Source organism: Miscanthus floridulus, chromosome 9 (genome assembly GCF_019320115.1).
Source record: "Miscanthus floridulus cultivar M001 chromosome 9, ASM1932011v1, whole genome shotgun sequence".
Classification (NCBI taxonomy): Eukaryota; Viridiplantae; Streptophyta; class Magnoliopsida; order Poales; family Poaceae; genus Miscanthus; species Miscanthus floridulus.
Window position 1 is genome coordinate 120,986,533 of NC_089588.1, and position 14,520 is coordinate 121,001,052.

The window sequence follows — 14,520 nt, forward strand, 5'->3', positions numbered from 1 at the left end:
GAGGTTGTTCCAACAAAGAGGTTGTCATGCAACAGACATCAAGTTTATATCAAACAATCAACAAAGTTTATATACACACACCATAAGCACTTTTGACACTAATAAATACATCAGTTTTCACCAACTTCATACTTGAAAGGATAGGTACGAGTTTTCAAGTGCCAGTTACCTAGAAACACAGTAGTGTCACATAGAAACTCATCATACACTCCAGTAGAAGAAAAAGCTTCTGGACACCAAGTTCATACTTGAAAACCTGCTGTCACAAAGAAATTAAACTTTAACACATACTCTCCAGTGCTCAAGTAATTGTCACTACAAGCATTTAGCAAATACCTTAATTATCTATAGCAAATAAGGCCAACCTCATACTCTCTAGTGCTTTCTCCCTCTCAGCCAAAGCATGAGCATTCATATTAGTTGTTTGTGCTAACAGAAGCTCTCTGTAAGTGTCTAGCATTTTACACTTGAGTTGCTTCTTTGCTGCCTTATCAGTCAACCTAGCAGCTTCTACCTTACTTTTTGCCATAATTTGCTGCATCTCCGCCATCTTCTCACGGTCCTTTCTAGCCAATGTGCTTACTTCAATGAACTTGTCTAGCTTGTCAGTAATAGCAGAAAAAGCTTCAGGTGTCTTCTTTTTCCCATAGAGCTCAGCCTTAGCCTTCTTATGTCCAATAGGACGAATCTTAGGATTATCTTCCAAATTCACCACTTCAGACGGTGAATCAGCTGCGCTCTTGTTCTTCTCTTTTTCCTGTTCCTTTTTCACATATGCAGACCACTTCCTTTCATTTCGCACAACCTTCCAAAAGTGCTTCAGTGTAAATTCTTTATCATTATGTTCACCAGCATACATCTTCTCAGCAATTTCCATCAATTGATCATCGCTCACACCACTTCTGTAGACTTTGGTGGTTCTATTCCAGCAACCATGGAAATCCATTACTGGTTTCTTAACACGGTCCTAGCGGATCTTCAGTTGATTCTGGTTTCTCCTACGGCAAACCTCTGTGTTTTATTGTATTCTTTAGTAACATCCGCCCAATATTGATCTGCCTTCCTATCGGTTCCATCAACTGGGTCCTTTGAGTTACACAGCCAAGCAGAAGCCTACATTCACAAAACAACACCTCAAAGTTTATAACCAAGCAGATTTGTCAAGTTGTTCACAAACTAAGAAAGGATGCTTACCAATCTAACGTCTTCAGGTTTCGTCCAATTCAATCGCCTCTCAGTCCTCTCGTCTTCGTTGGTTTCATCCGCATCAATATTGATTGTTTCTTTGTCTTCTGCATTGCTTTCTAGGGTTCTTTTCAAACTTGGAGCAGTTGGAGAAATTGTAGTTCTACTTGTTGTATTTCCAACTAAATGGAAATTCTCTGGACTACCATTTGACTAGAGAAAATTGGTAAACCCACCTGGTGGGTACATCCTAAAAAAATGAAAAGAGATGTTCAATGAGAATTCATCGGATCATATAGAGAAAGCATTTTCTATCATAAATACTTGTAGTAACAGTATGACCACGTTGGAAACACTAAAACTGATAAGAACAATTGCCTCGATAAAAATTGCCTCGATCAAAATTGGAACACTAAAACTGAAAAGAACACATACCCTTCATTGGAGCCTGTAAGGAAAATGGACCCTAGGCCCATTTACTTTGGATTTTGGTGTTTGATGTCTAACACAACCAAATTGGACTAATGAATTTGCAAGTGTTTGTTTTGTAGTTCAATAGGATGCAAGACGTGACTTGGACGAAGGCGACATGATGATCCAATGATCAACACCTTAAGCAAGACCTTAGGAGCACAAGAAAAGACCCAAGATATCAAGCAAAGTCCAAGCATGAAGATAGGAACCAAGCCGTACGTAAGATCACGAAGAAACGAGCTCGCAGAGGCGACCGGACGCTAGACCGGACGCTGGTGGCTCAGCAGTCGGGACGACCGGACGCTGGACCGGTGGCTCGATAGTTGGGGCGACCAGACGACTGAACTGGCTCTACAGACGGGCGATCGGACGACTGGACTGGCTCTACAGTTGGGGCGACCGGACGACTGGACTGGCTCTGCAGTCAGGGCGACCGGACGACTGGACTGGCTCTGCAGTCGGGGCAACCAGACGACTGGACCGGCTCTGCAGTCGGGGCGACCAGATGCAGGGAAGCAGCGTCCGATCGAGTACAGTAAGGTTCCTGAGCGGCAAATCTGCCACCGAACGCGTCCGGTGGCAGGCGACCGGACGCTGGCCAGCGTCCGATCAGTATATTGCCGGCTCAATGGTCGGGACGACCGGACGCGTTCGGTCAGGATGATTCAGCGTCCGGTCAGTAGCAGTATCGCGGGAGTTCGACCCCAACGGCTACTTTCTTAGTGGGGCTTATAAATACAACCCCCAACCGGCCATTTGAGGTGTGTGGAGCAGAGGAAACATACCAAGGGTGTTGCTACACCATTTTAGTGATCTCCACTTGCATAGAGCTTAATGATTTATTAGGTGATTAGCGTAGGTGCTTTACGAAGTGCTTAGGTTGATTAGACCACCGCTCATGCGCTTGCTCTAGGTTTAGGCCTAGTGTTTAGTGAGGTTTGCATACCTCTTACCACTCGGTGCTTGTGAGCACCGTTGTTGTACATCGGAGGGGTTTGAAGTCTTGCGAGATCACACCAACCGCGTTTATGGTGTGGCCGCCACCGTGTACTGGAGGGAACAAGGCCCGCGGCATTTCGGCCGGAAGCTTGATAGTGAAGACGGCGGGGAGCATCCGGGAGAGGCTTGCCGGAAGGCACGTCGGAGACCCACTTGCGCGTGGGGAAGGCCCGAGACTATCCACAGAGTTACTCGACCGGGAGCTTGGTCCTTGCGGGGGATTCCTTGCGAGGGGCTCCAACGAGGACTAGGGGGAAGCTTATGCGCTTCTCGATACCTCGGTAAAAATACCGGAGTCGTCGACGGGAGTTTGCATATCTCTACCTTGCTCTTTAGCTTCCGCATTTACATTGATTACTTTACTGTGTTTGCGGTAGAGATAGCAACATACTAGCAAAACCATAGTTGCACATCTAGATAGTTTATCTATTGCATAGGTTTTGCTAGGGTTAGAAAAAGAGGCCATAGTTTAGAGTTAGAATTTTTAAGTTGCCTAATTCACCCCCCCTCTTAGGCATCACGGTCCCTACAATTGGTATCAAAGCCGGTTGGCTCATATTTGGACTTTTGGCTTAACCGCCGTTGAGCCGACGCTATTGTAGAGTGGTTGGGATGGATACCGCTAGGCCTCCACACTTTGACGGCACTAACTTTCCATACTATAAAGCTAGAATGGCTTGCCACCTTGAGGTGGTTGATTTGGGTGTATGGAGAGTCACTCGTGATGGGATGAAACCCATTAAGAATCCCAAAAAGCCCACAAAGAGTGACGAAAAAGAAATGCATTTTAATGCTAGAGCTAAGAATTGCTTGTTTGAATTAATTAGCATGGATGTGTTTAACCAAGTGTTCACCTTAAATACGGCACATGAAATTTGGTTAAAACTCCAAGAGCTCCATGACGGCACAAGTAATGTCCGTGAGCAAAAACATTGTCTAGCTAAGCAAAATTATGATTCCTTTGCTATGAATAATGATGAGCTTGTTTGTGATATGCACTCTCGATTGAATCTAATTATCAATGAGCTCCATTCAATAGGATTATTAAAGATAGATGATGCGGACATCGTGAGGAAGATCATCTCCGTTCTACCACAAAAGAAATATGCAAGCATCATCACCATCCTTCACAACATGGAGAACTTGAGCACCATGACCTCGGGCATTGTCAGTGGCAAGCTAGTGGCATTTGAAATGTCTCATAAGATGGGTCAAGGAGAAGCATCTTCATCAAGCAAAGGCAAAGCTCTCGCTTGTAGCGAGAAGAAAAAGATGAAGGGCAAGAAAGTTGAGTCAAGCTCAAGCTCAAGCTCCTAAAGTGAATAAGAAGATGAGTATGATGATGATGATGAAGAAGAATCAAGTGATGATGATCAATCTTCCTCCTCCACCTCCGACCTTGATGAAGAATCAATCAAACTTATCAAAAAGGTGGAGAAGATGATCGTAAGGCTCAATGTCAAGGGTGCGCCCATCCAAATTCAAGACCTCGTTTTCACTAATCAAAGAAACGAGCAAAGAAAGAGATGATGCTATGGATGCGGCGAGTTGGGGCACTTTGTGGAAGTTTGTCCAAACAAGCCCACACCCAAGACAAAGAAGAAGGCATGCAAGAACCAAGCCCTCACATCAATAAGATCATGGGATGATTCTTCAAGTGAAGAAGAACCCCATCACAAGAGGCGAGGCCGCAAGCACTCATCATCAAGCTCTTCTCATGTGTGCCTTATGGCACGAGGTAACGAAAGCTATTCCTCTAGTGAGAGTGAGAGTGATAGTGATGATTATGTGCCTTCTTATCATGAACTTGTGCAAGAAAATCTTAAATATGCTAAAGCTTGCACTAGTCAACACAAGAAGCTCAAAAGTTTAGAAGAAAAGCTAGATAGTTCACAAAAAGCATACAAAACCTTGCTTGAACAATATGAGAACTTTACTTATCTCAATGTTGAACTATCTACTAAAATTGAGAAACTTGAGACTAGTGCAACAACAAATGCATGCACAATCAATGATGAGCAACTCTTAAAGAAAAATGAAAAATTAAAAGAAAAGTTAGCTAGCTCACAAGAAGCATATAATAATTTGCTTGCTAAAATGGAAACCATGTGCAAACATTGTGATGAGCTAACTAATAAAGTTGCTAATCTTGAAGCCGTTAGTAAAACCCCCACCAAGGCATCTAAAAAGAAAAGTTCTATCATTAACATGTCTAAAAAGGATGCCTCTACTTCTTGTAATGATTTATGTTTAGACTCACCTTTGTGCAACCAAGTTTGTGTTGAGAAAGTTGTTGTATATACATGCACACAAGAGGTTGCAAAGGAGAATGAGCAACTCAAGCAAGAAGTAGCTCGCCTCATCAAGGACTTGACTCAAGTGAAAAGCAAGGCGAAGCAAACCCAACTTCATCAAGATAACACCGTCAAGGGAGTGAAGAAGCTTGATGAAGGTCAAACCATGCTTTGTTACGTGTGCCACAAGGAAGGTCACAAGTCCTATGAGTGCAAGGTGAAGAATGGGGGAGGAGCAAAAAAGAAGGAGAAAAAGCAAACAAGCAAGCTCTCCAACACCTACACCAACAAGGTGAACAAGAAGGCCTCCATACCTTATCTCTCTTGAAGAAGAAAAATGACAAGGTGGTGGCCATCAAGGTGAACAAGCAAGCCAACAATGGCGTCAAACGCTTTTGGGTGCCAAAGGAAATCATTTCAAACATGAAGAGCACCAAGAAGGTTTGGATCTCGAAAGGGAAGTGAGAAGTCCGTCGGACCTTAGGGAATTTGGAGACTTGGCAATGTTTGGGTGCATTTCATGGGGTGCATCATGATGGACAAAGTAATTGCCAAGTAGATAAGTGAATACTATGGACCCAAATTCCCCTTCCCATGTTAGGTAACTAGATGTTCTTACTATTTAATTGGTACACCTTGCAATTAGATTTTCCGACAATTGGTATCTTTAAGCATCTGGTTACTCTTCATGCCTAGGTTTGCATTTGCATGCTCTTATCTTTTGTCATGCATACACTAGGTGTATCATATGGTGGGCTTGCTCGGTTTCATTATCAACCCTTAGAGCAAACCTACATGGTTTAAAATTGCTTAGAAGCACGGCACATAGCTTGTCTTACTCTTGTTTATCTAATATGTGCTAAAGTCCAAATTGTTGATAATCTCTCCCGAATATCATTTTTGAAAATAATTCTCGCATTCATGAGATGTCATCTTTCAAGTGGTATTTTGATTCTAAAATAAATGTGCATGATTTCAACAAAGTTTACTACACTTGTGTGCACAAATTTAGGGGGATGATTATTCTACAACTTGGAGGCTTTGAGACTAACACTTTTTCAAATGGTATCAATTTTTCAAACCTATCACATGTGTAGTAGTCTCATTGTAAGGAAATTGGAGTCCCCGGAGTTAAGCATCATTCTTCAATTGGCATCATCATGTTGATTTCATTTTGACGTTTATATGCTTTCTCCATGCATTATATAGATTAAATTCCCTTGTACAATAATGTGCCAATTATGCATATACTTTGCTCTCTATCACATGTATGCATATATTTAGGGGGAGCTTAATCTATATAATATGATAGTCAAATTTTGTGACATTTCCATTCCACATTCAAAGGATCACAAAGTTTGACTCTCCCTTGTGCCACTAATGTCTTTCTTTTCGGTGTTTGGTTCCAAAGGGGGAGAATTGAGAGGACCAAAGGCAAGCATTAAAATAAGGTGTAATGGTCTGAAAAAGGGAGGAAATTGGATTATGGATTGCCTATGTATTAAAAAAATTTGTAGGAAGCAAGGCTTAAATCCATAATGCCACATGGGGACATTTGCAAGGGCAAGATGGTCTTCAATTGGTATTTAAGCAGGATATTCTAGCATCGTATAAATTTGCCCTTTGCATTGCATCCTAGCAAGTAGATAGTTTTTAAATTTAAAAAAAATTATTATTTGCTTGCTTTGGTCGTGTTGGCATCAATCACCAAAAAGGGGGAGATTGTAAGGAAAATGGACCCTAGGCCCATTTACTTTGGATTTTGGTGTATGATGTCTAACACAACCAAATCGGACTAATGAATTTGTAAGTGTTTGTTTTGTAGTTCAATAGGATGCAAGACGTGACTTGGACGAAGGCGACATGATGATCCAATGATCAACACCTTAAGCAAGACCTTAGGAGCACAAGAAAAGACCCAAGATATCAAGCAAAGTCCAAGCATGAAGATAGGAATCAAGCCGTACGCAAGATCACGAAGAAACAAGCTCACAGAGGCGACCGGATGCTAGACCAGACGCTGGTGGCTCAGCAGTCGGGACGACTGGATGCTGGACCGGTGGCTTGGTAGTCGGGGTGACCGGACGACTGAACTGGCTCTACAGTCGGGCGACCGGACGACTGGACTGGCTCTACAGTCGAGGCGACCGGACGACTGGACTGGCTCTGTAGTCAGGGCGACCGGACGACTAGACCGGCTCTGCAGTCGAGGCGACCGAAGGACTGGACCGGCTCTGTAGTCGGGGCGACCGGACGCGAGTGGTGAAATCGACGGGATGCAGGGAAGCAGTGTCCGATCGAGTACAGTAAGGTTCCTGAGCGGCAAATCTGCCACCAGACGCGTCCAGTGGTAGGCGACCGGATGCTGGCCAGCCTCCGATCAGTATATTGCCGGCTCGACGGTCAAGACGACTGGACGTGTCCGGTCAGGACGATTCAGCGTCCGGTCAGTAGCAGTATCGTGGGAGTTCGACCCCAATGGCTACTTTCTTAGTGGGGTGTATAAATACAACCCCCAACCGGCCATTTGAGGTGTGTGGAGCAGAGGAAACATACCAAGGGTGTTGCTACACCATTTTAGTGATCTCCACTTGCATAGAGCTTAATGATTCATTAGGTGATTAGCGTAGGTGCTTTGCGAAGTGCTTAGGTTGATTAGACCACCGCTCATGCGCTTGCTCTAGGTTTAGGCCTAGTGTTTAGTGAGGTTTGCATACCTCTTACCACTCGGTGCTTGTGAGCACCATTGTTGTACATCGGAGGGGCTTGAAGTCTTGCGAGATCACACCAACCACATTTGTGGTGTGGCCGCCACCATGTACTGGAGGGAACAAGGCCCGCGGTATTTCGGCCGGAAGCTTGATAGTGAAGACGGCGGGAAGCATCCGGGAGAGGCTTGCCGGAAGGCACGTCGGAGACCCACTTGCGCGTGGGGAAGGCCCGAGGCTATCCACGGAGTTACTCGACCAGGAGCTTGGCCCTTGTGGGGGATTCCTTCCGAGGGGCTCCAACGAGGACTAGGGGGAAGCTTGCGCGCTTCTTGATACCTCGGTAAAAATACCAGAGTCGTCGATGGGAGTTTGCATATCTCTGCCTTGCTCTTTAGCTTCCGCATTTACATTGATTACTTTACTACATTTGCGGTAGAGATAGCAACACACTAGCAAAACCATAGTTGCACATCTAGATAGTTTATCTATTGCATAGGTTTTGCTAGGGTTAGAAAAAGAGGCGATAGTTTAGAGTTAGAATTTTTAAGTTGCCAAATGTACCCCCCCTCTTAGGCGTCACGGTCCCTACAATTGGTATCAAAGCCGGTTGGCTCATATTTGGACTTTTGGCTTAACCGCCTTTGAGCCGACGCTATTGTAGAGTGGTTGGGATGGATACCACTAGGCCTCCACACTTTGATGGCACTAACTTTCCATACTATAAAGCTAGAATAGCTTGCCACCTTGAGGCAGTTGATTTGGGTGTATGGAGAGTCACTCGTGACGGGATGAAACCCATTAAGAATCCCGAAAAGCCCACAAAGAGTGACGAAAAAGAAATGCATTTTAATGCTAGAGCTAAGAATTGCTTGTTTGAATCAATTAGCATGGATATGTTTAACCAAGTGTTCACCTTAAATACGGCACATGAAATTTGGTTAAAACTCCAAGAGCTCCATGACGGCACAAGTAATGTCCGTGAGCAAAAACATTGTCTAGCTAAGCAAAATTATGATTCCTTTGCTATGAATGATGATGAGCTTGTTTGTGATATGTACTCTCGATTGAATCTAATTATCAATGAGCTCCATTCAATAGGATTACTAAAGCTAGATGATGTGGACATTGTGAGGAAGATCATCTCCGTTCTACCACAAAAGAAATATGCAAGCATCATCACCATCCTTCACAACATGGAGAACTTGAGCACTATGACCTCGGGCATTGTCATTGGCAAGCTAGTGGCATTTGAAATGTCTCATAAGATGGGTCAAGGAGAAGCATCTTCATCAAGCAAAGGCAAAGCTCTCGCTTGTAGCGAGAAGAAAAAGATGAAGGGCAAGAAAGTTGAGTCAAGCTCAAGCTCAAGCTCCTCAAGTGAAGAAGAAGATGAGGATGATGATGATGATGATGAAGAATCAAGTGATGATGATCAATCTTCCTCCTCCACCTTTGACCTTGATGAAGAATCAATCAAACATATCAAAAAGGTGGAGAAGATGATCGTAAGGCTCAATGTCAAGGGTGCGCCCATCCAAATTCAAGACCTCATTTTCACTAATCAAAGAAACGAGCAAAGAAAGAGATGATGCTATGGATGTGGCGAGTTGGGGCACTTTGTGGAAGTTTGTCCAAACAAGCCCACACCCAAGACAAAGAAGAAGGCATGCAAGAACCAAGCCCTCACATCAATAAGATCATGGGATGAGTCTTCAACTGAAGAAGAACCCCATCACAAGAGGCGAGGCCGCAAGCACTCATCATCAAGCTCTTCTCGTGTGTGCCTTATGGCACGAGGAAACGAAAGCTCTTCCTCTAGTGAGAGTGATAGTGATGATGATATGCCTTCTTATCATGAACTTGTGCAAGAAAATCTTAAATATGCTAAAGCTTGCACTAGTCAACACAAGAAGCTCAAAATTTTAAAAGAAAAGCTAGATAGTTCACAAAAAGCATACAAAACCTTGCTTGAACAATATGAGAACTTTGCTAATCTCAATGTTGAACTATCTACTAAAATTGAGAAACTTGAGACTAGTGCAACAACAAATGCATGCACAAACAATGATGAGCAACTCTTAAAGAAAAATGAAAAATTAAAAGAAAAGTTAGCTAGCTCACAAGAAGCATATAATAATTTGCTTGCTAAAATGGAAACCATGTGCAAACATTGTGATGAGCTAACTAATAAAGTTGCTAATCTTGAAGCCGTTAGTAAAACCCCCACCAAGGCATCTAAAAAGAAAAGTTCTATCATTAACATGTCTAAAAAGGATGCCTCTACTTCTTGTAATGATTTATGTTTAGACTCACCTTTGTGCAACCAAGTTTGTGTTGAGAAAGTTGTTGTAGGTACATGCACACAAGAGGTTGCAAAAGAGAATGAGCAACTCAAGCAAGAAGTAGCTCGCCTCATCAAGGACTTGACTCAAGTGAAAAGCAAGGCGAAGCAAACCCAACTTCATCAAGATAACACCGTCAAGGGAGTGAAGAAGCTTGATGAAGGTCAAACCATGCTTTGTTACGTGTGCCACAAGGAAGGTCACAAGTCCTATGAGTGCAAGGTGAAGAATGTGGGAGGAGCAAAAAAGAAGGAGAAAAAGCAAACAAGCAAGCTCTCCAACACCTACACCAACAAGGTGAACAAGAAGGCCTCCATACCTTATCTCTCTTGAAGAAGAAAAATGACAAGGTGGTGGCCATCAAGGTGAACAAGCAAGCCAACAATGGCGTCAAACGCTTTTGGGTGCCAAAGGAAATCATTTCAAACATGAAGAGCACCAAGAAGGTTTGGATCTCGAAAGGGAAGTGAGAAGTCCGTCGGACCTTAGGGAATTTGGAGACTTGGCAATGTTTGGGTGCATTTCATGGGGTGCATCATGATGGACAAAGTAATTGCCAAGTAGATTAGTGAATACTATGGACCCAAATTCCCCTTCCCATGTTAGGTAACTAGATGTTATTACTTTTTAATTGGTACATCTTGCAATTAGATTTTCCTACAATTGGTATCTTTAAGCATCTGGTTACTCTTCATGCCTAGGTTTGCATTTGCTTGCTCTTATCTTTTGTCATGCATACACTAGGTATATCTTATGGTGGGCTTGCTCGGTTTCATTATCAACCATTGGAGCAAACCTACATGGTTTTAAAATTGCTTAGAAGCACGGCACATAGCTTGTCTTACTCTTGTTTATCTAATATGTGCCAAAGTCCAAATTGTAGATAATCTCTCCCGAATATCATTTTTGAAAATAATTCTCACATTCATAAGATGTCATGTTTCAAGTGGTATTTTGATTCTAAAATAAATGTGCTTGATTTCAACAAAGGTTACTACACTTGTGTGCACAAATTTAGGGGGATGATTATTCTACAACTTGGAGGCTTTGAGACTAACACTTTTTCAAATGGTATCAATTTTTCAAACCTATCACATGTGTAGTAGTCTGATTGTAAGGAAATTGGAGTCCTCGGAGTTAAGCATCATTCTTCAATTGGCATCATCATGTTGATTTCATTTTGATGTTTATATGCTTTCTCCATGCATTATATAGATTAAATTCCCTTGTACAATAATGTGCCAATTATGCATATACTTTGCTCTCTATCACATGTATGCATATATTTAGGGGGAGCTTAATCTATATAATGTGAGAGTCAAATTTTGTGACCTTTCCATTCCACATTCAAAGGATCACAAAGTTTGACCCTCCCTTGTGCCACTAATGTCTTTCTTTTTGGTGTTTGATTCCAAAGGGGGAGAATTTAGAGGACCAAAGGCAAGCATTAAAATAAGGTGTAATGGTCCGAAAAAGGGAGGAAATTGGATTATGGATTGCCTATGTATTAAAAAAATTGTAGGAAGCAAGGCTTAAATCCATAATGCCACATGGGGACATTTGCTAGGGCAAGATGGTCTTCAATTGGTATCTAAGCCGGATATTCTAGCATCGTATAACTTTGCCCTTTGCATTGCATCCTAGCAAGTAGATAGTTTTTAAATTTAAAAATTTTTATTATTTGCTTGCTTTGGTCGTGTTGGCATCAATCACCAAAAAGAGGGAGATTGTAAGGAAAATGGACCCTAGGCCCATTTACTTTGGATTTTAGTGTTTGATGTCTAACACAACCAAATTGGACTAATGAATTTGCAAGTGTTTGTTTCGTAGTTCAATAGGATCCAAGACGTGACTTGGACGAAGGCGACATGATGATTCAATGATCAACACCTTAAGCAAGACCTTAGGAGCACCAGAAAAGACCCAAGATATCAAGCAAAGTCCAAGCATGAAGATAGGAACCAAGCCGTACACAAGATCGCAAAGAAACGAGCTCACAGAGGCGACCGGACGCTAGACCGGACGCTGGTGGCTCAGCAGTCGGGACGACCAGACGCTGGACCGGTGGCTCGGCAGTCGGGGCGACCGGACGACTGAACTAGCTCTGTAGTCAGGCGACCGGATGACTGGACTGCCCTTGCAGTCGGGGCGACCGGACGACTGGACCGGCTCTGCAGTCGGGGCGACCGGACGCGGGCGGCGAAATCGACCGGACGCAGGGAAGCAGCATCCGATCGAGTACTGTAAGGTTCCTGAGTGGCAAATCTGCGACTGGACACGTCCGGTGGCAGGCGACCGGACGCTGGCCAGCGTCCGATTAGTATATTGCTGGCTCAACGGTCGGGACGACCGGACGCGTCCGGTCAGGACGATTCAGCGTCCGATCAGTAGCAGTATCGCGGGAGTTCGACCCCAACGGCTACTTTCTCTGTCGGGCTTATAAATACATCCCCAACCGGTCATTTGAGGTGTGTGGAGCAGAGGAAACATACCAAGTGTGTTGCTACACCATTTTATGATCTCCACTTGCATAGAGCTTAATGATTCATTAGGTGATTAGCGTAGGTGCTTTGCGAAGTGCTTAGGTTGATTAGACCACCGCTCATGCGCTTGCTCTAGGTTTAGGCCTAGTGTTTAGTGAGGTTTGCATACCTCTTAATATGCGTGTGCTTGTGAGCACCATTGTTGTACATCGGAGGGGCTTGAAGTCTTGCGAGATCACACCAACCGTGTTTGTGGTGTGGCCGCCACCGTGTATTGGAGGGAACAAGGCCCGCGGCATTTCGGCCGGACGCTTGATAGTGAAGACAGCGGGGAGCATCCGGGAGAGGCTTACCGGAAGGCACGTCAGAGACCCACTTGCGCGTGGGGAAGGCCCGAGGCTATCCGCGGAGTTACTCGACCGGGAGCTTGGCCCTTGCGGGGGATTCCTTGCGAGGGGCTCCAACGAGGACTAGGGGGAAGCTTGCGCGCTTCTTGATACCTCGGTAAAAATACCGGAGTCGTCGACGGGAGTTTGCGTATCTCTACCTTGCTCTTTAGCTTCCGCATTTACATTGATTACTTTACTACGTTTGCGGTAGAGATAGCAACACACTAGCAAAACCATGGTTGCACATCTAAATAGTTTATCTATTGCATAGGTTTTGCTAGGGTTAGAAAAAGAGGCCATAGTTTAGAGTTAGAATTTTTAAGTTGCCTAATTCAACCCCCTCTTAGGCGTCACGATCCCTACAGAGCCCATCGGAGAGGAATTTGTCCACCACGTTGGCAATCCGGCTGCTTGAAGGCTTGGAAGTGGTGGAGATGCTGCTGCAGTCACGCGAGAGGGATTACCGGTGGCCGAACTTGATCCATCATCAGGGGCGACGGGAGCACCGACTACCGAATCAGATCGGGTAGCAAGGGCAGTAGGAGCACCCCTGCCCTGCCCTGTCCTGCCTTCCCCTGCCCTGCCTTGCCTGGAGCTTGACGATGGCGGCCGGAGAAGATTCATGCTTGTAGATTGGGGGCTGGATGATTCTAGGTCTTGGAGGCCAGGCTATTTGAGGCCAGGTGAGCGCGCGGGGGAGATCCAGGCGAGCGCGCGGGGGAAAGGGCGACTTAGTGGCGGGAGAAGCGTAGGGAAGGGAGGGAAGCGCGAGCGCGCGTGGGAAATCGAAGGAGGGAGCACGCGGGGGAAAGGGCGGAGATCCAGGCGAGCGCGCGCGCCATCGGGCGACGCAGTGGCGGGAGCGCGCGGGGGAGATCCAGGTGAGCACGAGCGCCATCGGGCGACGCAGTGGCGGGAGCGCGCGGGGGAGATCCAGGCGAGCACGTGCGCCATCGGCGCGAGGGGGCGACGGCGCATGGGATCCGGGTGCAGGGCGCTCGACGCTGGTCGTTTCTTCCCAACGGCGTTTTCGTAGTTTCTAGGTGCATCGGTGCTAGCGTCGAAGTCGTTTCCTACTGAAGAAATGGTTTCTTCATTTTTTTCTCTCTCTCTTCATTAATTTTCATGCCACATCAGCAAAATGCTGACTTGTCCAAGTAATTAATGAAGATAGAAACTACCATAAATACACCATTGGGACTGCCCTTAACTCTTCTTTTATATCAGCAGAGCGATGACATATGCCCGTCAATTTATTTGAAGCTATGAAATCCATCCTAGTTTTAGGGTTAGGCTGCCCTAATGTGTTGAAATCAGTGAGCTACAATTAATGATGTCCCTTGAAGAAGAGCCACTACTCCCTCCATACCAGTAAATAGGTCATTTTGGACAAGATTTAACATATCAAGGAGTGATTAGTTAGGGTGTATTTTTTCCTGTTTGCTCTTATTAAATTGAATTGCGGGTCTCTTCCATTTAACAATCATTCAAAGCTGGGCCGGTTAGCACGATGGAGCCCGAGGCAAGAGGAGCAAGGTTTGATCTCTGGTGGCTCGATTTTTTTCCCTTTTGGCGCTCGATTTTTTCCCTTTTGCATGGCCCGATTTAGGATCTCTAATTTTTTCCATTCGTATGGCGTGATT

General features: G+C 44.7%; 1 pseudogene; it reads right to left on the reverse strand.

Annotated features, from left to right (window-relative positions):
- Positions 1-337: 337 nt before the first annotated feature.
- On the reverse strand, positions 338-13,501 carry LOC136480762 (uncharacterized; annotated as a pseudogene).
- Between the last annotated feature and the right edge of the window lie 1,019 nt (positions 13,502-14,520).